General features: G+C 45.8%; 2 non-coding genes across 2 annotated transcripts; one reads left to right on the forward strand and one right to left on the reverse strand.

Annotated features, from left to right (window-relative positions):
- Nucleotides 1–3,870: 3,870 nt before the first annotated feature.
- Nucleotides 3,871–3,938, reverse strand: trnas-uga (transfer RNA serine (anticodon UGA)). The gene has a single exon. It is a non-coding gene; the product is annotated as a tRNA-Ser (tRNA).
- Nucleotides 3,939–18,380: 14,442 nt separating this feature from the next.
- trnam-cau (transfer RNA methionine (anticodon CAU)) lies at nucleotides 18,381–18,452 on the forward strand. The gene has a single exon. It is a non-coding gene; the product is annotated as a tRNA-Met (tRNA).
- Nucleotides 18,453–25,351: the final 6,899 nt, after the last annotated feature.

A 25,351-nucleotide genomic window follows, 5' to 3' on the forward strand; every position in this document is an offset into this window, starting at 1 on the left:
CAGACTCTCATACAGTCCCAGAGACTCTCGCAAAGCGATTTAACTGAATCCCAAAGACAGATAGTTGCAGAAGATATGTAACAATCCGAAGAATGATTGGTATATTACAAATATGGAATGAATCTGACTCTGCGCTATAGTGTCAGGGACTGAAATATGCAGCAATTGTATTTCAAAATTGATCGCACTTAGCAGGGTGGTAGTGTCAAATAACCGGATGGTGCGAATCCTCAATGTGCAAATGGGACCTTGTCGCCACAAGGACTGTGTAATGGTCACTCTGAACGTCAAGACTATGGGAGACAGAGCGCCACAGACTGACTCCTACTTTCCACCGACCACCACTGACTGAATCATGGTGAATACCAAGAGCTGAATTATGTTGTCAACACTCATATAGAAATGGCACACAGAATAAAATGGCGAGATCATTGTGACGTGGCTCTTTATCTCAGAGCCACGTCACAACCAGGAATGGGACTTCTCACAGAGCCAAGAATGGAATAGGTTGTCGATTCTTCCACTCATTCAGGACCGCCCATCACCAGGACGTGTTGGTCCAAAAGAGTTGGAATGAGATGGGGCTGAGTTTCGCTGTGTATCCAGTCAGTCCTCGGAGAAGCACAAAAACAATGAGCGAGGGAGAGAGAAAGAAACAAAGAAACATATAGAGACGCAAAGGAAAAGAACAAGAAAATATTTTAAAAATATGTTCGATTTCTGCCACGATCTTTTTACCCAGAAATACATTCAGCTGAATGAAACCAAACCACGTTTCCATTCGCTGCCGTTGCTGCTTCTCCTTCCGAACGTTGCAGGAAATATTAAGACCATAAGACCATAAGACATAGGAGCGGAAGTAAGGCCATTCGGCCCATCGAGTCCACTCCGCCATTCAATCATGGCTGATTTCAACTCCATTTACCCGCTCTCTCTCCTTAGCCCTTAATTCCTCGAGAAATCAAGAATTTATCAACTTCTGTCTTAAAGACATTCAACGTCCCGGCCTCCACCGCCCTCTGTGGCAATGAATTCCACAGACCCACCACTCTCTGGCTGAAGAAATTTCTCCTCATCTCTGTTCTAAAGTGACTCCCTTTTATTCTAAGGCTGTGCCCCCGGGTCCTAGTCTCCCCTGCTAATGGAAACTACTTCCCTACATCCACCCTATCTAAGCCATTCATTATCTTGTAAGTTTCTATTAGATCTCCCCTCAACCTCCTAAACTCCAATGAATGTAATCCCAGGGTCCTCAGACGTTCATCGTATGTTCGGCCTACCATTCCTGGGATCATCCGTTTGAATATCCGCTGGACCCGCTCCAATGCCAGTATTAGAAAATAGTCCATGCCTCTATTGTTTTTTCCAAAGTGCAAGACCTCGCACTTGCCCACGTTGAATTTCATCAGCCATTTCTTGGACCACTCTCCTAAACTGTCGAAATCTTTCTGCAGCCTCCCCACCTCCTCCATACTACCTGCCCCTCCACCTATCTTTGTATCACCGGCAAACTTAGCCAGAATGCCCCCAGTCCCGTCATCTAGATCGTTAATATATAAAGAGAACAGCTGTGGCCCCAACACTGAACCCTGTGGGACACCACTCGTCACCGGTTGCCATTCCGAAAAATAACCTTTTATCCCAACTCTCTGCCTTCTGCCTGACAGCCAATCGTCAATCCATGTTAGTACCTTGCCTCGAATACCATGGGCCCTTATTTTACTCAGCAGCCTCCCGTGAGGCACCTTATCAAAGGCCTTTTGGAAGTCAAGATAGATAACATCCATTGGCTCTCCTTGGTCTAACCTATTTATTATCTCTTCAAAGAACTCTAACAGGTTTGTCAGGCACGACCTCCCCTTACTAAATCCATGCTGACTTGTCCTAATCTGACCCTGCACTTCCAAGAATTTAGAAATCTCATCCTTAACAATGGATTCTAGAATCTTGCCAACAACCGAGGTTAGGCTAATTGGCCTATAAGTTTCCATCTTTTTCCTTGTTCCCTTCTTGAACAGGGGGGTTACAACAGCGATTTTCCAATCCTCTGGGACATTCCCGGACTCCAGTGACTTTTGAAAGATCATAATTAACGCCTCCACTATTTCTTCAGCTGTCTCCTTTAGAACTCTAGGATGTAGTCCATCTGGGCCCGGAGATTTATCAATTTTTAGACCTCTTAGTTTCTCTAGCACTTTCTCCTTTGTGATGGCTACCATATTCAACTCTGCCCCCTGACTCTCCGGAATTGGTGGGATATTACTCATGTCTTCTACTGTGAAGACTGACGCAAAGTACTTATTTAGTTGCTCAGCTATTTCCTTGTCCCCCATCACAAAATTACAAGCGTCATTTTGGAGCGGCCCAATGTCAACTTTTGCCTCCCGTTTGTTTTTAACGTATTTAAAGAAACTTTCACTACCATTCCTAATGTTACTGGCTAGCCTACCTTCATATTAGATCCTCTCTTTCCTTATTTCTCTCTTTGTTATCCTCTGTTTGTTTTTTTAGCCTTCCCAATCTTCTGACTTCCCACTACTCTTTGCCACATTTATAGGCTTTCTCTTTTGCTTTGATGCATTCCCTAACTTCCTTTATCAGCCATGGCTGCCTAATCCCCTCTCTGATAACCTTTCTTTTCTTTGGAATGAACCTCTGCACTGTGTCCTCAATTGCTCCCAGAAACTCCTGCCATTGCTGTTCTACTGTCTTTCCCACTAGGCTCTGCTCCCAGTCGATTTTCGTCAGTTCCTCCCTCATGCCCCTGTAGTTACCTTTTTTTAACTGTAACACCTTTACATCTGATTCTACCTTCTTTCTTTCAAATTGGAGATTGAATTCTACCATATTATGATCACTGCCTCCTAAGTGCTCCCTTACTTTAAGATCTTTAATCAAGTCTGGCTCATCACATAACACTAAGTCCAGAATGGCCTGTTCCCTCGTGGGCTCCATCACAAGCTGTTCCAAAAAGCCCTCCTGTAAACATTCAATGAATTCCCTTTCCTTGGGTCCACTGGCAGCATTATTTACCCAGTCCACCTGCATATTGAAGTCCCCCATGATCACTGTGACCTTGCCTTTCTGACATGCACTTTCTATTTCGTGGTGCATTTTGTGCACCCGGTCCTGACCACTGTTAGGAGGCCTGGACATAATCCCATTATGGTTTTTTTGCCTTTGTGGTTCCTCAACTCTACCCACACAGACTCCACATTATGTCATTTAGTGCTATTGATTTAATTTCATCCCTAATTAAGAAGGCAACCCCGCCCCCTCTGCCCACCTCTCTGTCTTTTCGATAGGTTGTGAATCCCTGGATGTTTAAATGCCAGTCCTGAACCCCCTGCAACCATGTCTCTGTGATGCCTACCACATCATACCTGCCAGTCACAATCTGGGCCACAAGCTCATCTACCTTGTTCCGTACACTGCGCACATTTAAATATAGCACCTTTAATTCTCTATTGACCGTCCCTTTTTGTTTTCTTAGTGTGGTGGACCTTGGTTTACTGAGCCTTTCCATACACTGTGTCATATTTTGTGGGATGGGGACTATCGTAACCTCTCCTGAGTTTTGTCTTTTCATGCTTTTTTGTATTCCGAAGCAGCTACGCTTCCCACTGATTACTTCACCTCTTGGTTCCCTGATTTTCCGTTCCCTTATTATTTCCTGATTGCTGTTTTGGGTGTGAGTTCCTTATTCATCTGAATATTTCGTTCAGTGTCCCCCCCCCCCCCCGAAAATGTTAAATATCTGACTGAACTTGATTAACGTTGAAACCGCTTATTTACAAACAATCGGAAAACGTATTAATTTTCGAGTCAGCGGCTTGTGCGGGGAGTAGAACAAACATTTCGAATCACAGTCGCTGCGAGCAGGATTCGAACCCCATTGGATTTCAAGTCCAACGCCTTAACCACTCGGCCATCGCAGCTGCGTTTATTGCGTCATTCATTAGTTATTTGGTCGATGGAATACATTCTAAAACCAGCCTGGAATCACTCCAGGAAGTTATTCCATTCGAGCGACCAATAGTCGGCCGGTGCAGACACGGTGGGCCGAATGGCCTCCTTCTGCACTGTAAATTCAATGATAATCTATGATTAATCTAGGAAAAAGGTTCGGCACAACATCGTGGGCCGAAGGGCCTGTTCTGTGCTGTATTTTTCTATGTTCTAATAGTGTTTATGTGAGGTGGGGTTGAAACTTCGTGGAAAATGGCCATTGGATTTGGAGAGAAGCCTTGAGAGACTCGAAAATCTCAACTCCCTAAACGCACAATTCCACTGATTAAATAGTTTGTGTAACAACATCAGTTACGTTGGAAATATATTAGAAATTCAAATGGAACAGGACCACACTTCCCAGTCTGGGAGAAAATTAAAATGATGGAATCTAGAAATTACGGCACAGAAGGAGACCTGTGCAGGCCGAATAGTCACGTGATGACCTGATGACGCAACTAACATGATCACGTGTCTGGATTCGAGCAGTTCTCCCCGGATCGCGGCCAGAGCACAATCTAGGAGGGGCTGCTCAATTATTAATTTAATTATTTTTTATTACAAGACCTTGGTCGCCAGTCATTGAGAGACCAGCATTTTTACATGGTGTCAGGAGTGGGCAGTATGGCAGAAGGACTCCACCGCATCAACCTCCTTGTATCATCCAATCGTAAAATCTCCAGCGCAGAAGGAGGCCATTCGACCCAACGAGTCAACACTGACCCTCCGAATGAGCACCGCCGCTACTCTGCAAGAAGAGGTTTAATCAACAGGGCAGCACCATCCCCGCTAGCTCAGTCGGTAGAGCATGGTACTTTTAATTTCAGGATCGTGGGTTCGAGCCCCACGTTGGGCGCTTCCATATTAGTATCTTCAAATATTCATGCTGAATTAACTGTCTTCAATATATTATGTCGCTTGACTGGGAATCCAGGGGTGTGAACTAACCCTTGGTGACAAGATTGAATAAATCTGGAATTGAAATTTCGTCTCCGTAATGGCGCAGAAAGGTTCTGCTTCAGACGGATCGATTTCCACAACCGGGAACACATTTACACAACAGGGAATGATTTGACACAACCAAAGAACAAAGAAATGTACAGCACAGGAACCGGCCCTCCAAGCCTGTGCCGACCATGCTGCCCGACTAAACTACAACCTTCTACACTTCCTGGGTCCGTATCCCTCTATTCCCATCCTATTCATGTATTTGTCAAGATGCCCCTTAAATGTCACTATCGTCCCTGCTTCCACCACCTCCTCTGGTAGCGAGTTCCAGGCACCCACTACTCTCTGCGTAAAAAACTTGCCTCGTGCATCTACTCTAAACGTTGCCCCTCTCACCTTAAACCTAGTAATTGACCCCTCTACCCTGGGGAAAAGCCTCTGACTATCCACTCTGTCTGTGCCCCTCATAATTTTATAGACCTCTATCAGGTCTCCCCTCAACCACCTTCGTTCCAGTGAGAACAAACCGAGTTTATTCAACCGCTCCTCATAGCTAATGCCCTCCATACCAGGCAACATTCTGGTAAATCTCTTCTGCACCCTCTCTAAAGCCTCCACATCCTTCTGGTAGTGTGGCGACCAGAATTGAACACTATACTCCAAGTGTGGCCTAACTAAGGTTCTATACAGCTGCAACATGACTTGCCAATTCTTATACTCAATGCCCCGGCCAATGAAGGCAAGCATGCCGTATGCCTTCTTGACTACCTTCTCCACCTGTGTTGCCCCTTTCAATGACCTGTAGACCTGTACTCCTAGATCTCTTTGACTTTCAATACTCTTGAGGGTTCTACCATTCACTGTATATTCCCTACCTGCATTAGACCTTCCAAAATGCATTACCTCACATTTGTCCGGATTACACTCCATCTGCAATCTCTCCGCCCAAGTCTCCAAACAATCTAAATCCTGCTGTATCCTCTGACAGTCCTCATCGCTATCCGCAATTCCACCAACCTTTGTGTCGTCTGCAACCTTACTCAACAGACCAGTTACATTTTCCTCCAAATCATTTATATATACTACAAAGAGCAAAGGTCCCAGCACTGATCCCTGTGGAACACCACTGGTCACAGCCCTCCAATTAGTGCAGTGCAGTGCAGTTCTGTCACCGGCAGAGTCATTGTTCCACGACAGAGAGAACAGTCACACAGCAGAGAGCTCAGTTACACGGCTGAGAGCTCAGTTACACATCAGAGAGTACGGTTACACAGCAGGATATACATTTACAAACAGGGCCTCTCTGTGTGCAGCAGAAAACACATTTTCCTAAATACCCAATTTCTCCATCTCAGTATCTTGCTGGTTTGCACTGAACCTTTTCTGTGTGTCACTGTGTGTATCCTGATAGTCTCTTTCTGTGTGACTTTCTCTATCTCTTACAGCCATGCGGATGTTACGTATTCATCTCACGTTTCCCAAACAAGAATTGTGATTGATAAATACAGAAAGATTTCCACACTGACATTCAGTACCAATGTCTGATAGAGACTGAATCCCACCCTCACATACAGTACCAGACTTTGACTGAGAGGGAAACCGAGAATGGGAGGCAGTGTCATACTGGACTCGGAACTGTAACTTTCTCTCTCCACAGGTGTTGCCAGACCAGCCGAGTTATCCAACATTTTATATTTCTCTTTCAGGATTTTATGAAGAATCTCCATAGCGGCATTGCCCTTGTGCTCGACGCTTCTATTTATAAAGATTGGCCCCGGATGTCTATTGTTCTGTTCGCAGCGGAGGACAACAAACCAGAAAGAACCAAATTGACCCAATGACCCCGATAAGAAAAGCAAGGGACAAAAAAGAGTTTCTTTCGATTTTACTTTAACAACCAAACCAAATTGAACAGGAATTAAAAAGCCCATTGAGTTAATAAAATAAATTTTGCTTGGGAGGTAATGGTAAAATGGTGTCAGCGGCACGCTGACCACCGGCTGGCTCGTTGGTCTAGTGGGATGATTCTCGCTTAGGATCTTCTGCTGCCATAAAATGAGAGAGATCCCGGGTTCAGATTGCGGACTGTGCAAATAACTTTTTAAAATCTGTACGATCGATATGGTGCCATTGACTGAAATCGGGAGTAGTTTGGAGGAAAGGGAGGGAGGGAGCGAGGGTCATGTTTAGAGCTTAACCACTTCTTCACGCCAGTTCTTCGGCTGCCAACAGTACAGTCGAGGTGACCCAGTTGACCTCTTCCAGAATCCTCCTCTGCCGCTTCCACTGGATGAATTTCCTCATGTTTGTCCACTGGAGGGGTTCTTCGGCTACTTGTCTGTGAAAGCAGCACCGGAAGCAGCTGTGGAGACAGATTCCAATCTCCAGGATGCAACTCTCCAATTGGATACTTCACTTTGATCAGATCTTACACTCTCGTTTAGAGAATCATTGAATAGTTACAGATCAGGCGAAATCCATTCCGCCCACCGTATCCACGTTGGTCGCCGAGAGCTGGCGGTAGTCCCGTGATAAAAACAGAAAATGCTGGAAAATCCCAGCAGGCCTGGCAGCATCTGTAGAGAGGGAAACAGAGTATGAGAAGCAGGGTCATACTTGACTCGGAACTGTAACTCTCTTTCTCTCTCCACAGATGTTGCCAGACCAGCCGAGTAATCCAACATTTTCCAATTCTCTTTCAGGATTTTATGAAGAATCTGCATTATGAAGAATGTGCTCGACTCTCCTATTTATAAAGACTGGTCCCGGATGTCTATTGTTCTGTTCGCAGTGGAGGCCAACAAACCAGAAATAACCAAATTGACCCAATGATCCCGATAAGATAAGCAAGGGACAAAAAATAGTTTATTTGGATTTTACTTTAACAACCAAACCAAATTCAACAGGAATTAAGAAGCCCATTGAGTTAATAAAATAAGCTTCGGTTGGGAAGTAATGGTAAGATTGTTTCAGCTGGACGTTGATCAGAAGGTGGCTCGTTTGTCTAAGTGTATGATTCTCGCTTTGGCGATTCTCACGTAGGCAATTCTGCTGCCATAAAATACCAGAGGTCCCGGGTTCCAATCCCGGACGAACTCTGCAAAGCACTTTTTAACATCTGTGCGATCGATATGGTGCCATTGACTGAACGCGGGAGCAGTTTTGAGGAAAAGTAGGGAGGGACGTGTTTGGCGCTTAACCGCTCCTTGACACCTGTTCTTCGGTTGCCCACAGTACAGTCGAGGTGACTCAGTTGACCTCTTCCAGAATCCTCCTCTGCTGCCTCCACTGAATGAAGTTCCTCCTGTTTGTCCACTGGAGGCGTTCTTCACTGAGTTCTGAATTTGGTGCATTTGCGTGCTATAGTGAGAGTTTCGTGACTGAGGGTGTATAAGGGTTAATTTTGATCTAAAGTCTAGTCTTTCTTTTATTTAGTTAATTAACTTAACAGTTCCTGTTTGGTTGAGAAGGTGAATTTTCATCAAGCTTCAAACAAAGGTTCTATTTGTAGGTACTTGCAGCTGGAGCTTATTAATTAGCTAATTGGATTAGGCCAGTCTCCAGAGGCGAGATTCACGGTATAAAAGTGATCCAGCTACAGTGCACACTTTGTTTCCTCTGAGTGATGAATTTGGTGCATTTGACTGCTACAGTGAGTGTTTGGTGACTGAGGGAGTTAGGTGAGGAGTTAGTAAGGTGCTCCTTTAATTTCATTTCAGCAAAGAGCGAGAACGGAACCAGGAGTTTATAGAGTGTGCAGCTGACTGGGAGCAGAGTCAGAGGCCGGAAGTCCAGTTGATCCACAGGGCAGCTATATTCTGTAAGATAAGAAGGGTTGGAGGCTAGGGCAGTTACATGCTCATCCTGTAGGATGTGGGTGGTGAGGGATACGGTGTCCACGCTGACTGTACCTGAGGGAAGTGCACCCAACTTCAGCTCCTCAGAGACCGTGTTAGGGAACTGGAGCTGGAGCTGGATGAACTTCGGATCATCTGCGAGGCAGAGCGGGTTATAGAGAATAGTTACAGGGAGGTAAGCACACCCAAGGTACAGGACAAGAGTAGCTGGATTACAGTCAGGGGAAAGAAAACAAACAGGCAGACAGTGCAGGGATCCCTCGTGGCCGTTCCTCTTCAAAACAAGTATACCGTTTTGGATGCTGTTGGGGGGGGGGGGGGTGACCTACCGGGGGAAGGCCTTAGCGGCCAGCTCTCTGGCACTGAGTCTGGGTCTGGGGCTCAGAAGGGAAGGGGGAGAAGAGAAAAGTAATCGTAATAGGAAATTCAATGGTTAAGGGAATAGATAGGAGATTCTGTGGTCGCGAGCGAGACTCCCAGAAGGTATGTTGCTTTCCGGGTGCCTGTGCCAGGGATGTCTCGTATCGTGTCTTCAGGATCCTTAAGGGGGAGAGTGAGCAGCCAGAAGTCGTGGTGCACATTGCTATCAACGAGGTAGGTAGGAAAAAGGGTGTGGAGGTAATAAACGGAGTTAGGCTGGAAGTTAAAAGCCAGAACAGACAGAGTTGTCATCTCTGGTTTGTTGCCGGTGCCACGTGATAGCGAGGCTAGGAATAGGGAGAGAGTGCAGTTAAACACGTGGCTGCAGGAATGGTGTAGGAGGGAGGGCTTCAGGTATTTGGATAATTGGAGTGCATTCTGGGGGAGGTGGGACCTGTACAAGCAGGATGGGTTGCATCTGAACCAGAGGGGCACCAATATCCTGGGAGGGAGGTTTTCTAGTAATCTTCGGGAGGGTATAAACTAATTTGGCAGGGGGATGGGAACCGGATTTGTAGTCCAGCAACTAAGGTAGCCGATATTCAGAACGCCAAAGCGTGTAATGAGGCAGTGGGGAAGGTAACACTGACAAAGGAGAGTACTTGCAGGCACGGAGATGGGTTGAAGTGTGTATACCTCAACGCAAGAAGCATCAGGAATAAGGTGGGTGAACTTAAGGCATGGATCGGTACGTGGGACTACGATGTGGTGGCCATCACAGAAACTTGGATAGAAGAGGGGCAGAAATGGTTGTTGGAGGTCCCTGGTTATAGATGTTTCAATACGATTAGGGAGGGTGGTAAAAGAGGTGGTGGTGTGGGGGGGGGGGGGTGGCATTGCTAATTAGAGATAGTATAACAGCTGCAGACAGACAATTCGAGGAGGATCTGCCTACTGAGGTAGTATGGGTTGAAGTCAGAAATACGAAAGGAGCGGTCACCTTGTTGGGAGTTTTCTGTGGGCCCAAATATTAGCAGAGATGTGGAGGAACAGATTGGGAAACAGATTTTGGAAAGGTGCAGAAATCACAGGGTAGTAGTCATGGGTGACTTCAACTTCCCAAACATTGAGTGGAAACTCTTTACAAAGAACAAAGAGCAAAGAAAATTACAGCACAGGAACAGGCCCTTCGGCCCTCCCAGCCTGCGCCGATCCAGATCCTTCACCAAAACCTGTCGCCTATTTTCCAAGGATCTACTTCCCTCTGTTCCCCGCCCATTCATATATCTGTCTAGATGCATCTTAAATGACACTATCGTGCCCGCCTCTTCCAGCTCCGCTGGCAAAGCGTTCCAGGCACCCACCACCCTCTGCGTAAAATACTTTCCACGCACACCTCCCTTAAACTTTCCACCTCTCACCTTGAAATCGTGACCCCTTGTAATTGACACCCCCACTCTTGGAAAAAGCTTGTTGCTATCCACCCTGTATATACCTCTCATAATTTTGTAGACGTCAATCAGGTCCCCCTTCAACCTCCATCTTTCCAATGAAAACAATCCTAATCTACTCAACCTTCCTTCATAGCTAGCACCCTCCATACCAGGCAACATCCTGGTGAACCTCCTCTGCACCATCTCTAAATCATCCACATCCTTCTGGTAATGTGGCGACCAGAACTGCACGCAGTATTCCAACTGTGGCCTGACCAAAGTTCTAGACAACTGTAACATGACCTGCCGACTCTTGTACTCAATACCCCGTCCGATGAAGGCAAGCATGCTGTATGCTTTTTTGACCACTCGATCGACCTGCGTTGCCACCTTCAGGGTACAATGGACCTGAACTCCCAGATCTCTCTGTACATCAATTTTCCCCAGGACTCTTCCATTGACCGTAAAGTCCGCTCTTGAATTAGATCTTCCAAAATGCATCACCTCGCATTTGCCTGGATTGAACTCCACCTGCCATTTCTCTGCCCAACTCTCCAATCTATTTATATTTCCCGGTATTCTCTGACAGTCCTCCACGGTATCTGCAACTCCACCAATCTTACTATCATCTGCAAACTTGCTAATCAAACCACCTATTCCTTCGTCCAGATCATTTCTGTATATCACAAACAACAGTGCTCCGAGCACGGATCCCTGTGGAACACCACTAGACACCTTTCTCCGTTTTGAGACACTCCCTTCCACCACTACTCTCTGTCTCCTGTTGCCCAGCCAGTTCTTTATCCATCTAGCTAGTACAGCCTGAACCCCATACGACTTCACTTTTTCCAGCAACCTGCCATGGGAAACTTTATCAAACGCCTTACTGAAGTCCATGTATATGACATCTACAGCCCTTCCCTCATCAATTAACGTTGTCACTTCCTCAAAGAATTCTATTAGGTTTCTAAGTTATGACCTTCCCTGCACAAAACCATGCTGCCTATCACTGATAAGTCTATTTTCTTCCAAATGTGAATAGATCCTATCACGCAGTATCTTCTCCACAGTTTGCCTACCACTGACGTCAAGCTCACAAGTCTATAATTCCCACGATTATCTCTGCTACCCTGCTTAAACAAAAGGACAACATTAGCAAACCTCCAGTCCTCCGGGACCTCACCAGTGCTCAAGGATGCTGCAACGTTATCTGTTAAGGCCCCAGCTATTTCTTCCCTCGCTTCCCTCAGTAACCTGGGATAGATCCCATCCGGACCTGGGGACTTGTCCACCTTAATGCCTTTTAGAATACCCAAACTTCCCCCTTCCTTATGCCGACTTGACCTAGAGTATTTAAACATCCATCCTTAGCCTCAACATCCGTCATGTCTCTCTCTTTGGTGAATACCGATGCAAAGTACTCATTAAGAATCTCACCCATTTCCTCTGACTCCACGCATAAATTCCTTCTTTTGTCTTTGAGTGGGCCAATCCATTCTCTAGTTACCCTCTTGCTCCTTTCTACGAATAAAAGGCTTTGGGATTTTCCTTAACCCTGTTAGCCAAAGATATGTCATGACCCCTTTTAGAACTCTTTATTGCGCGTTTGAGATGTGTCCTACTTTCCCGATATTCCTCCAAAGCTTCATCAGATTTAAGTCGCCTAGATCTTATGTATGCTTCCTTTTTCATCTTCGCAAGTCTCACAATTCCACCCGTCATCCATGGTTCCCTAATCTTGTCATTTCGATCCCTCAATTTCACAGGGACATGTCTGTCCTGCACTCGAATCAAGCTTTCGTTAAAATACTCCCACATTTCAAATGTGGATTTACCCTGAAAGAGCTGCTCCCAATCCACATTCCCTAGTTCCTTCCGAATTTTGTTATACAAAGAACAAAGAACAAAGAAATGTACAGCACAGGAACAGGCCCTTCGGCCCTCCAAGCCAGTGCCGACCATACTGCCCGACTAAACTACAATCTTCTACACTTCCTGGGTCCGTATCGTTCTATTCCCATCCTATTCATATATTTGTCAAGATGCCCCTTAAATGTCCCTATCGTCCCTGCTTCCACTACCTCCTCCGGTAGTGAGTTCCAGGCACCCACTACCCTCTGCGTAAAAAACTTGCCTCGTACATCTACTCTAAACCTTGCCCCTCTCACCTTAAACCTATGCCCCCTAGTAATTGACCCCTCTACCCTGGGGAAAAGCCTCTGACTATCCACTCTGTCTATGCCCCTCATAATTTTGTATACCTCTATCAGGTCGCCCCTCAACCTCCTTCGTTCCAGTGAGAACAAACCGAGTTTATTCAATCACTCCTCATAGCTTATGCCCTCAATACCAGGCAACATTCTGGTAAATCTCTTCTGCACCCTCTCTAAAGCCTCCACATCCTTCTGGTAGTGTGGCGGCCAGAATTGAACACTATACTCCAAGTGTGGCCTAACTAAGGTTCTATACAGCTGCAACATGACTTGCCAATTCTTATACTCAATGCCCCGGCCAATGAAGGCAAGCATGCCGTATGCCTTCTTGACTACCTTCTCCACCTGTGTTGCCCCTTTCAATGACCTGTGGACCTGTACTCCTAGATCTCTTTGACTTTCAATACTCTTGAGTGTTCTACCATTCACTGTATATTCCCTACCTGCATTAGCCCTTCCAAAATGCATTACCTCACATTTGTCCGGATTAAACTCCATCTGCCATCTCTCCGCCCAAGTCTCCAGACAATCTAAATCCTGCTGTATCCTCAGACAGTCCTCATCGCTATCCGCAATTCCACCAACCTTTGTGTCGTCTGCAAACTTACTAATCAGACCAGTTACATTTTCCTCCAAATCATTTATATATACTACAAAGAGCAAAGGTCCCAGCACTGATCCCTGTGGAACACCACTGGTCACAGCCCTCCAATTAGAAAAGCATCCCTCCATTGCTACCCTCTGCCTTCTATGGCCTAGCCAGTTCTGTATCCACCTTGCCAGTTCACACCTGATCCCGTGTGACTTCACCTTTTGTACTAGTCTACCATGAGGGACCTTGTCAAAGGCCTTACTGAAGTCCATATAGACAACATCTACTGCCCTACCTGCATCAATCATCTTAGTGACCTCCTCGAAAAACTCTATCAAGTTAGTGAGACACGACCTCCCCTTCACAAAACCGTGCTGCCTCACACTAATACGTCCATTTGCTTCCAAATGGGAGTAGATCCTGTCTCGAAGAATTCTCTCCAGTAATTTCCCTACCACTGAAGTAAGGCTCACCGGCCTGTAGTTCCCGGGATTATCCTTGCTACCCTTCTTAAACAGAGGAACAACATTGGCTATTCTCCAGTCCTCCGGGACATCCCCTGAAGACAGCGAGGATCCAAAGATCTCTGTCAAGGCCTCAGCAATTTCCTCTCCAGCCTCCTTCAGTATTCTGGGGTAGATCCCATCAGGCCCTGGGGACTTATCTACCTTAATATTTTTTAAGACACCCAACACCTCGTCTTTTTGGATGACAATGTGACCCAGGCTATCTACACCCCCTTCTCCAGACTCAACATCTACCAATTCCTTCTCTTTGGTGAATACTGATGCAAAGTATTCATTTAGTACCTCGCCCATTTCCTCTGGCTCCACACATAGATTCCCTTGCCTATCCTTCAGTGGGCCAACCCTTTCCCTGGCTACCCTCTTGCTTTTTATGTACGTGTAAAAAGCCTTGGGATTTTCCTTAACCCTATTTGCCAATGACTTTTCATGACCCCTTCTAGCCCTCCTGACTCCTTACTTAAGTTCCTTCCTACTTTCCTTATATGCCACACAGGCTTCGTCTGTTCCCAGCCTTTTAGCCCTGGCAAATGCCTCCTTTTTCTTTTTGACGAGGCCTACAATATCACTCGTCATCCAAGGTTCCCGAAAATTGCCGTATTTATCTTTCTTCCTCACAGGAACATGCCTGTCCTGTATTCCTTTCAACTGACACTTGAAAGCCTCCCACATGTCAGATGTTGATTTGCCCTCAAACATCCGCCCCCAATCTATGTTCTTCAGTTCCCGCCTAATATTGTCATAATTAGCCTTCCCCCAATTTAGCACATTCATCCTCGGACCACTCTTATCCTTGTCCACCAGTACTTTAAAACTGACTGAATTGTGGTCACTGTTACCGAAATGCTCCCCTACTGAAACATCTACCACCTGGCCGGGCTCATTCCCCAATACCAGGTCCAGTACTGCCCCTTCCCTAGTTGGACTGTTTACATATTGTTTTAAGAAGCCCTCCTGGATGCTCCTTACAAACTCCGCCCCGTCTAAGCCCCTGGCGCTAAGTGAGTCCCAGTCAATATTGGGGAAGTTGAAGTCTCCCATCACCACAACCCTGTTGTTTTTACTCTTTTCCAAAATCTGTCTACCTATCTGCTCCTCTATCTCCCGCTGGCTGTTGGGAGGCCTGTAGTATACCCCCAACATTGTGACTGCACGCTTCTTATTCCTGATCTCTACCCATATAGCCTCACTGCCCTCTGAGGTGTCCTCTCGCAGTATACGTGGCCTTTCCCCAATTTAGCACTCTTTCTTTAGGACCACTCTCGTCTTTGTCCATGAGTAATCAAATAGTTTGGATGGGGTGGTGTTTGTGCAGTGTGTCCAGGAAGCTTTTCCAACACAGTATGTAGATTGTCCGACCAGTGGGGAGGCCATATTGGATTTGGTACTTGGTAATGAACCAAGGCAAGCGATAGATTTGTTAGTGGGGGAGCATTTTGGAGATAGTGACCACAATTCTGTGACTTTCACTTTAGTAATGGAGAGGGATAGGTGCGTGCAACAGGGCAAGGTTTACAATTGGGGGGAAGGGTAAATACGATGTTGTCAGGCAAGCATTGAAGTGCATAAGTTGGGAACATAGGCTGGCAGGGAAGGACACAAGTGAAATGTGAAACTTGTTCAAGGAATAGGTACTACGTGTCCTTGATATGTATGTCCCTGTCAGGCAGGGAAGAGATGGTCGAGTGAGGGAACCATGGTTGACAAGAGAGGTTGAATGTCTTGTTAAGAGGAAGAAGGAGACATCTGTAAGGCTGAGGAAACAAGTTTCAGTCAGGGCGCTGGAGGGATACAAGATAACCAGGAGGGAACTGAAGAAAGGGATTCGGAGAGCTAAGAGAGGGCAAGGAAAATCTTTGGCGGGTAGGATCCAGGTAAATCCCAAGGCCTTTTACACATGTGTGAGAAATATGAGAATGACTAGAGCGAGGGTAGGTCCGATCAAGGACAGTAGCGGGAGATTGTGTATTGAGTCTGAAGAGATAGGAGATGACTTGAACGAGTTCTTTTCTTCAGTATTTACAAATGAGAGGGGCCACATTGTTGGAGAGGATAGTGTGAAACAGTAAGCTCGAGGAAATACTTGTTAGGAAGGAAGATGTGTTGGGCATTTTGTAAAAGTTGAGGATAGACAAGTCCTCCGGGCCTGACGGAATATATACAAGAATTCTATGGGAAGCAAGAGATGAAATTGCAGAGCCGTTGGCAATGATCTTTTCGTCCTTACTGTCAGCAGGGGTGGTACCAGGGGATTGGGGAGTGGCGAATGTCGTTCTCCTGTTCAAAAAAGGGAATAGGGATAACCCTGGAAATTACAGTCCAGTTAGTCTTACTTCGGTGGTAGGCAAAGTAATGGAAAGGGCACTGAGCGATAGGATTTCTGAGTATCTAGAAAGACATTGCTTGATTAGGGATAGTCAGCATGGATTTGTGACAGGTAGGTCTTGCCACCAAGTCTTATTGAATTCTTTGAGGAGGTGATGAAGCATGTGGATGAAGGTAAAGAAGTGGATGTAGTGTACATGGATTTTACTAAGGCATTTGATAATGATCCCCATGGTAGGCTTATGCAGAAAGTAAGGAGGCATGGGATAGTGGGACATTTGGCCTGTTAGATAACGAACTGGCTAACCGATAGAAGTCAGAGAGTGGTGATGGATAGCAAATATTCAGCCTGGATCCCAGTTACCAGTGGCGTACCGCAGGGATCAGTTCTGGGTCCTCTGCTGTTTGTGATTTTCAATAATGACTTGGATGAGGGAATTGAAGGGTGGGTCAGTAAATTTGCAGACGATACGAAGATTGGTGGAGCTGTGGATAGTGAGGAGGGCTATTGTCGGTTGCAAATAGACATAGATAGGATGCAGAGCTGGGCTGAGAAGTGGCAGATGGAGTTTAATCCTGAAAAGTGTGAGGTTGTCCATTTTGGAAGGACAAATATGAATGCGGAATAATGGGTTAACGGTAGGGTTCTTGGCAATGTGGAGGAGCAGAGAGATCTTGGGGGCTATGTTCATAGATGTTTGAAAGTTGCCACTCAAGTGGATAGAGCTGTGGAGAAGGCCAATGGTGTGCTAGCGTTCATTAAAAGAGGGGTTGCATTTAAGAGCCGTGTGGTGATGATGCAGCTGTACAAAACTTTGGTAAGGCCATATTTGGAGCACTCGGATACAGGACTCTGGCTGGGGTTCAAAAGGAGGAAACGCATGTCTTGTTTGAAATGAAACGACGATGGAGATTGAATTTAAGTCGATTTGTGCACGGAGCTTAGTTTTGACGACGACGCATCAGGATGGCCAGGCGGTCTAAGATGCTGCGTTCAGCTCGCTGTCTCTTTTGGAGACGTGGGTTAGAATCTCTCTCCTGATATTCACTTTTCCTCCACGAGATTTAATTTCTCCAGACAGATTTTCAACCTCAGGAAGATCATTGGACAAGCGTTGGCCTGAGGTCATGGGATTGCTGCTTAAATACGCACAGCAAGACCCCACAGGCAAAAGCCCAGTTAATGACTCGATAATCTGCTTCAGTGACTCTGGTTGAGGAATTCATATTGATCCCAGGACCCCGTGTAAAATTCGTCTTCTCAACTTATAAATAGTGTGGCTGGTTAGATTGTTCACATGCGTCCGAGAGGGGAAGTTGGGATCTCGGTTTCTATTGTGATTTATTGCTCGATAAACCTTATTTCCTTATTGCCTCACTGTGAGGTATTACTGGATATCGTTATATATCAATATTGCCCCTCTGTGGAGTACTACTGGATAACGTTTCCCGTGCAGCTTTGACAAATTGTCACGTGGACTAGAAACGTTAGCTCTTTTCTCTCCCTGCAGATGCTGCCAGGCCTGCTGAGACTTTAAAACATTTTCTCCGTGGTTCCCTATGTGTGAGCTTTACAATGTTGCACTGTGTCATGCTGTCTCCTTCATTCTTGGGACTAATGTCGGGATGAGACTGCAAGAAATTTCTGATAGGTATTTGCTGCAAAGCAAACAGGAACGTGAGTTCTGTTTACTTTTGGTGCGAGGGAGAATGTAAATAGAAGAGAACAGCCTCGATTCCTCGTCCTCAGGGTAATGGCCCAGCACGGTTTCCCTACCGCACTCTGCTCCTTAAACCAGGAGGTACGTCATTACTGCCCTGCGGCAGCCACACAACTATTCACTTCCTCATTTTTTCTTTCAACAAGAATACACGTTTGAGCTCACTGATTCTGGTCAGCATGGTTCAGATAATTCAGTTTCGTGCTGAATGGTTGTTCTGTGAAGGTGACGTGAATTCTTCTGTGACGTTGATCAGATGGGAAAGTGGGGAATGACTGCAATCACCTTCATAGAATGACGTTCGGCGCGACAGATTCACCGCTCTGGGAACATTGATCACGTTGCTACTGATTTCTTCAAACTTTACCTCAAGTCCGACCCCGCAAAGGATCAACCACGAGCAGAGTGGCGCAGCGGCAGCGTGCTGGGCCCATAACCCAGAGGTCAATGGATCGAAACCATTCTCTGCTATTTATTTTCTAATTCACACCAAAAGCAAACAAGTCGCTATTTGTCAGCAACACATCTGCCTTTTTCTTTATTCGTATCAAAGTTTTGCTTTCAGTCTGATCCGCTCCTTGATACCTGTTCTTCAGCGACCCACAGTGCAGCGAGGTGACTAAGTTGACTTCTCCCAGAACACTCTTCTCCCTCTACTGGATGAACGTTCACCTGTTTGGACACTGGAGGATTTCTCTCGGCGACTTGTCTGTGCAAGCAGCACCGGAAGCAGCTGTGGAGAGAAATTCCAGTCGTCAGGATGCAACTCTCCAGTTGGATACTTCACGTCGCTCCGATCATAGACTCTCAGTGCCTTCGTGTGAGGAACGGATAGAGCCGGAATTCGGTCCTTGTTGATCGGAGCAACTGATCAATGCAGCAATGAGAAGCTGCTTAACCCCCAGCGGCTTGGGGAAGGATGGCACTCAGATACAGGACTCTGGCTGGGGTTCAAAAGGAGGAAACGTATGTCTTGTTTGAAATGAAACGACGATGAAGATTGAATTTAAGTCGATTTGTGCACGGAGCTTAGTTTTGACGACGACGCATCAGGATGGCCAGGCGGTCTAGAATGCTGCGTTGAGCTCGCAGTCGCTTTTGGAGACGTGGGTTAGAATCCCACTCCTGATATTGACTTTTCCTCCACGAGATTTAATTTCTCCAGCAAGATTTTCAACCTCAGGAATTTCATTGGAAAAGCGTTGGCCTGAGGTCATGAGATTCCTGCTTAAATATGCACAGCAAGACCCCACAGGCAAAAGCCCAGTTAATGACTCGATAACCTGCTTCAGTGACTCTGGTTGAGGAATTCATATTGATCTCAGGACCCCGGGTAAAATTCGTCTTCTCAACTTATAAATAGTGTGGCTGGTTGGATTGTTCACATGCGTCCGAGAGGGGAAGTTGGGAACTCGGTTTCTATTGTGATTTATTGCTCGATAAGCTTTATTTTCTTATTGCCCCACTGTGAGGTATTACTGGATATCGTTATATATCAATATTGCCCCTCTATGGGGTACTACTGGATAACGTTTCCCGTGCAGCTTTGACAAATTGTCACGTGGACTCGAAACGTTAGCTCTTTTCTCTCCCTGCAGATGCTTTCAGACCTGCTGAGACTTTAAAACATTTTCTCCGTGGTTCCCTCTGTGTGAGCTTTACAATGTTGCAATGTTTCATGCTGGACGCTTTGTTTCAGGATGCAGTCACACCCGGTAGAATAAGTACTGTTAATTCGGACAGTGGTCTGGGACAGAGTGGTGTGACTGCAAGGGAGTCATGTAGGAGGATCCTGAGTTTAGGAGTTGAGGAGCCTCTGCCCTTGACCTTGTCCAACAGGCAGGAGGTACTTACTCCCTGTGTGGATGAGGAAGAGGGCTGTAGGGAGGATGCGTTGACTGACCACTGCACCGTGGTACAGGAAGCCATTCAAGAGTGGCGAGCAAAAAGACAAGTGGTAGTTGTAGGGGATTCTATAATTAGGGGGATTGATGTCACCCTTTGTAAGCCAGATCGAGAGTCCCACATGGTATGTTGCCTGCCCGATGCCAGGGTGAGGGACATCTCTGATCGGCTTGAAATGATTTTGGAGAGGGGGAGGGTCCAGTTGTTGTGGTCCACGTGGGGACTAACAACATAGGTAAGACTAGGAAAGAGCACCTGTTTGGGGATTATCAAACACGAGGGACTAAATTAAAGAACAGGTCTTCCAGGGTTATAATCTCTGGATTACTACCCGAGCCACGTGCCAATTGGCATAGGGTTGAGAAAATTAGAGAAGTTTCCCGCACTGAAGGAGTGGTGCGGTAAAGAGGGATTCCATTTCATGGGGCATTGGCATCAGTAATAGGGCAGGAGGGACCTGTACCGTTGGGACGGACTTCACCTGAACCATTCTGGGACCAGTGTTCTAGCGAATAGGATAAATAGGTTGGTCACAAGGACTTTCAACTAGCAAGTTGGGGGGGAAGGGAAATGTAAAGCTCTGGACAGTATGATGGTTAATGGAGATTAAGGCAGCAGGTTACGTGACAGGTTATTATGTAGAGATATGGGTTCAAAGACAAGGAAACATGGGAGAAATGGTAAGAGGAAAAATAAATTGCGAAAAGTTACTGATCAAGGTGTTAGGATTCAGAACAAAGACGTAAGAAACAGCATAAGTGTACTTTACCTGAATGCTCGGAGTATACGAAATAAGGTAAATGAGTTGATGGCGCCAATCATCGTGAATGACTATGATTTAGTGGCCATTCCTGAAACATGGTTAAAAGATGGTGACGACTGGGAGTTAAATATTCAAGGGATTCAGACTATACGAAAGGATAGAATGGACGGTAAGGGCGGTGGTGTAGCGTTGTTGTTTAAGGATGGCGTCCGGGCAATAGTAAGAGATGATATTGGTGCTATGGAGGACAAGGTTGAATCAATTTGGGTGGAAATCAGGAATAGTAAGGCGAAAAGGGCACTGATAGGAGTAGTCTATAGGCCACCAAATAGTAACAGGATGGTAGGGAAGGCAATAAGCAAAGAAATAACAGATGCATGTAGAAATGGTACAGCGGTTATCATGGGAGATTTTAATCTGCATATCGATTGGTTTAACCAGGTTGGTAAAGGCAGCCTTGAGGAGGAGTTTATAGAATGTGCCCGGGATAATTTCCTGGAACAGTATGTAATAGAACCTACAAGGGAACAAGCGGTCCTAGATCTGGTCCTGTGTAATGAGGCAGGATTGATTAATGATCTCATAGTTCGGGATCCTCTTGGAAGGAGCGACCAGAATATGGTGGAAATTAAAATACAGTTGGAGGATGACAAGGTAAAATCAAACACTAGTGTTTTGTGCTTAAACAAAGGCGATTACAATGGGATGAGAGAAGAACTAGCTAAGGTAGACTGGGAGCAAAGACTTCATGGTGAAGCAGTTGAGGAACAGTGGAGAACCTTCCGAGCGATCTTTCACAGTGTTTCGAAAAGGTTCATACCGACAAAAAAGAAAGACGGTAGAAAGGGGATAAATCGACCGTGGATATCTAAGGAGGTGAGGGAGAGTATCAAATTGAAGGAAAAACATACAAAGTGTCAAAAATTAGTGGGAGACTAGAGGACTGGGAAGTCTTTAGGGGACAACAGAAAACTACTAAAAAAAGGCATAAAGAAGAGTAAGGTAGACTATGAAAGTAAACTGGCTGAGAACATAAAAGCAGATAGTAACAGCTTCTACAAATATATAAGACAAAAAAGAGTGGCTTAGGTAAATATTGGTCCTTTGGAAGACGAGAAGGGAGATTTAATAATAGGAGACGGGGAAATGGCTGAGGAGCTGAACAGGTTTTTTGGGTCAATCTTCACAGTGGAGGACACAAATAACATGCCAGTGACTGATAGAAATAAAGATATGATTGGTGAGGACCTTTGAGATGATTGTAATCACTAAGGAGGCAGTATTGGGCAAGCTAATGGGGCTAAAGGTAGACAAGTCTCCTGGCCCTGATGGGCTCCATCCCTGAGTGTTAAAAGAGATGGCTAGGGAAATTGTAAACGCACTAGTGCTAATTTACCAAAATTCACTAGACTCTGGGGTGGTCCCAGAGGATTGGAAAGTAGCAAACGTGACACCACTGGTTAAAAAAGGAGGTCGGCAGGAAGCGGGTAATTATAGGCCGGTAAGCTTAACTTCGGTTGTAGGGAAAATGGTGGAATCTATCATTAAGGATGAAATAGCGGGGCACCTGGAGGGAAATTGTCCCATTGGGCAGACGCAGCATGGGTTCGCAAAGGATAGTTCGTGTCTGACTAATTTGGTAGAATTTTTTGAGGACGTTACCAGTGCAGTAGATAACGGGGAGCCAATGGATGTGGTATATCTGGATTTCCAGAAAGCTTTTGACAAGGTGCCGCACAAAAGGTTGCTGCATAAACTAAAGATGCATGGCATTGAGGGTAAAGTGGTAGCATGGGTAGAGGATTGGTTAACTAACAGAAAGCAGAGAGTGGGGATCAAAGGGGTGTTTCTCTGGTTGGCAACCTGTAACTAGTGGGGTCCCTCAAGGATCAGCGTTGGGCCCGCAGTTATTCACAATTTACATAGACTATTTGGAGTTGGGGACCAAGTGCAATGTGTCAAAATCTGCAGACGACACTAAGATGAGTGGTAAAGCAAAAAGTGCAGAGGATACCGGAAGTCTGTAGAAGGATTTGGATACGTTAGGTGAATGGGATAGGGTCTGGCAGATGGAGTTCAATGTTGCCAAGTCTGAGGCTATCCATTTTGGGAGGAATAACAGCAGAATGGATTATTATTTAAATGGTAAGATGTTAAAACATGCTGCTGTGCAGAGGGACCTGGGTGTGCTGGTGCACGAGTCGCAAAAAGTTGGTGTGCAGGTGCAACAGGTGATTAAGAAGGCGAATCGAGTTTTGTCTTTCATTGCTAGAGGGATGGAGTTCAAGACTAGTGAGTTTATGCTGCAATTGTATAGGGTGTTGGTGAGGCCGCATCTGGAGTATTGTGTTCAGTTTTGGTCTCCTTACCTGAGAAAGGACATATTGGCACTGGAGGGACTGCAGAGGAGATTCACTAGGTTGATCCCAGAGTTGAGGCGATTAGATTATGACGCGAGGTTGAGCAGACTGGGACTGTACTCATTGGAGTTTAGAAGGATGCGGGGGGGGGGATCTTATTGAGACATATAAAATTATGAAGGGAATAGATAGGATAGATGTGGGCAGGTTGTTTCCACTGGTCGGGGAAAGCAGAATCAGGGGGCATAGCCTCAAAATAAGGGGAGGTAGATTTAGGACGGAGTGTAGGAGGAACTTCTTCACCCTAAGGGTTGTGAATCTCTGGAATTCCTTGCCCAGTGAAGCAGTTGAGGCTCCTTCTTTAAACGTTTTTAAGAAAAAGATTAATGCCTTTCTAAAGAATAAAGGGATTCGGGGATATGGTGAACGGGCCGGAGAGTGGAGCTGAGTCCACAAAGATCAGCCATGATCTCATGAAATGGCGGAGCCGGCTCGAGGGGCCAGATAGCCTACTCCTGTTCCTAGTTCTTATGTTCTTATGTCTTCTTCATTCATGGGACTAATGTCGGGATGAGACTGCAAGAAACATTCTGATAGGTATTTGCTTCAAAGCAAACAGGAACGTGTGTTATGTTTACTTTTGGTGTGAGGGAGAATGTAAATAGCAGAGAACAGCCTCGAATCCTCGACCTCAGGCTAATAACCCAGCACGCTTCCGCTGCGGCACTCTGCTCCTTAAACCAGGAGACACAACATTACTGCCCTGCGGTAGCCACACAACTATTCACTTCCTCATTTATTATATTCAACAAGAACACACTTTTTCGCACACTGATTCTGGTCAGCATATTTCAGTTAATTTACCTTCGTGCTCAGTGGTTGTTCTGTGAAGGTGATGTGATTTCTTCTGTGACGTTGTTCTGATGGGAAAGTGGGAGTGACTGGAATCACCTTCATAGAATGAAGTTCGGGAAGAAAGTTTCACCTCTTTGGGAACGTTGTTCACGTTGTTACTGATTTCTTCAAACTTTGCCTCAAGACCGACGCCGAAAAGCGTCAACCACGAGCAGAGTGGCGCAGCGGAAGCGTGCTGGGCCCATAACCCAAAGGTCGATGGATCGAAACCATCCTCTGCTATTTATATTCTCACTCACACCAAACGGAAACAAGTTGCTATTGGTCAGCAGCACATCTGCGATTTTCTTTATTGGTATCAAAGTTTTACTTTCAGTCTGATCCGGTCTTTGACACCTGTTCTTCAGCTACCCACACTGCAGTCGATGTGACTAAGTTGACTTCTCCCAGAACACTCTTCTGGCGCCTCTCCTGGGTGACCGTTCACCTGTTTGGACACTGGAGGGGTTGTTCGGCTCCATGTCTCTGAAACCAGCACAGGGAGCAGCTGTGGAGAGATATTGCAGTCGCCAGAATGCAACTCTCCAATTGGATACTTCACGTCTCTCAGATCTTAGACATTCAATACCGTCGTGCGAGGAACAGGTTGAGCGGGACTTTGGTCCTTGTTGATTGGAGCAAACTGATGAATGCAGCAATGAGAAGCTCCTTAACCCCCAGCAGTTTGGACAACGATGGCACTCAGATACAGGACTGCCTGGGGTTCAAAATTAGGAAAAGCATATCTTGTTTGAAAGGAAATGACGATGAAGATAGAATTTAAGTCGATTTGTGCACGGATCTTAAATTTGACGCGAGCGCATCAGGATGGCCGAGCGGCTAAGGAGCTACGTTCAGGTCGCAGTCTCTTCTGGAGGCGTGGGTTCCACTCACACCCCTGATTTTGACTTTTCCTCCACGAGGTTAAATTTTTCCAGGAAGATCCAATAGCTTCCTTTCAGTGGAAAAACATTGGTCTCAGGGCATCAGATCCCGCTTAAATACGCACAGCAAGACTCCACAGGCAAAAGCGCAGTTAATGACTCTATAACCTGCTTTAGTAAACTGGTTGAGGAATGAATATTGATCCCAGGACTCCGGGACAAATTCGTCTTCATTTCTTGTAAGTAGTCTGGCAGGTTGGATTGTTCACATCCGTCCGAGAGGGAAAATGGGAAATCTGTTTCTATTGTGATTCATTGCTCGATAAAGCTTTATTTCCTTGTTGGCCCCCTGTGAGTTATTACTGGATATCGTTCTATATCTATATTGCCCCTCTGTGGGGTACTGCTCGATAACGTTTCCGTCCAGCTTTGACAAAGGGTCACCTGGACTCGAAACGTTAGCTCTTTTCTCTCCCTTCAGATGCTGTCAGACCGTCTGAGACTTTAAAGAATTTTCTCTGTGGTTCCCTATGTGTGAGCTTTACAATGTTGTAATGTGCCATG

Source organism: Scyliorhinus torazame, chromosome 24 (assembly GCF_047496885.1).
Source record: "Scyliorhinus torazame isolate Kashiwa2021f chromosome 24, sScyTor2.1, whole genome shotgun sequence".
Lineage (NCBI taxonomy): Eukaryota > Metazoa > Chordata > Chondrichthyes > Carcharhiniformes > Scyliorhinidae > Scyliorhinus > Scyliorhinus torazame.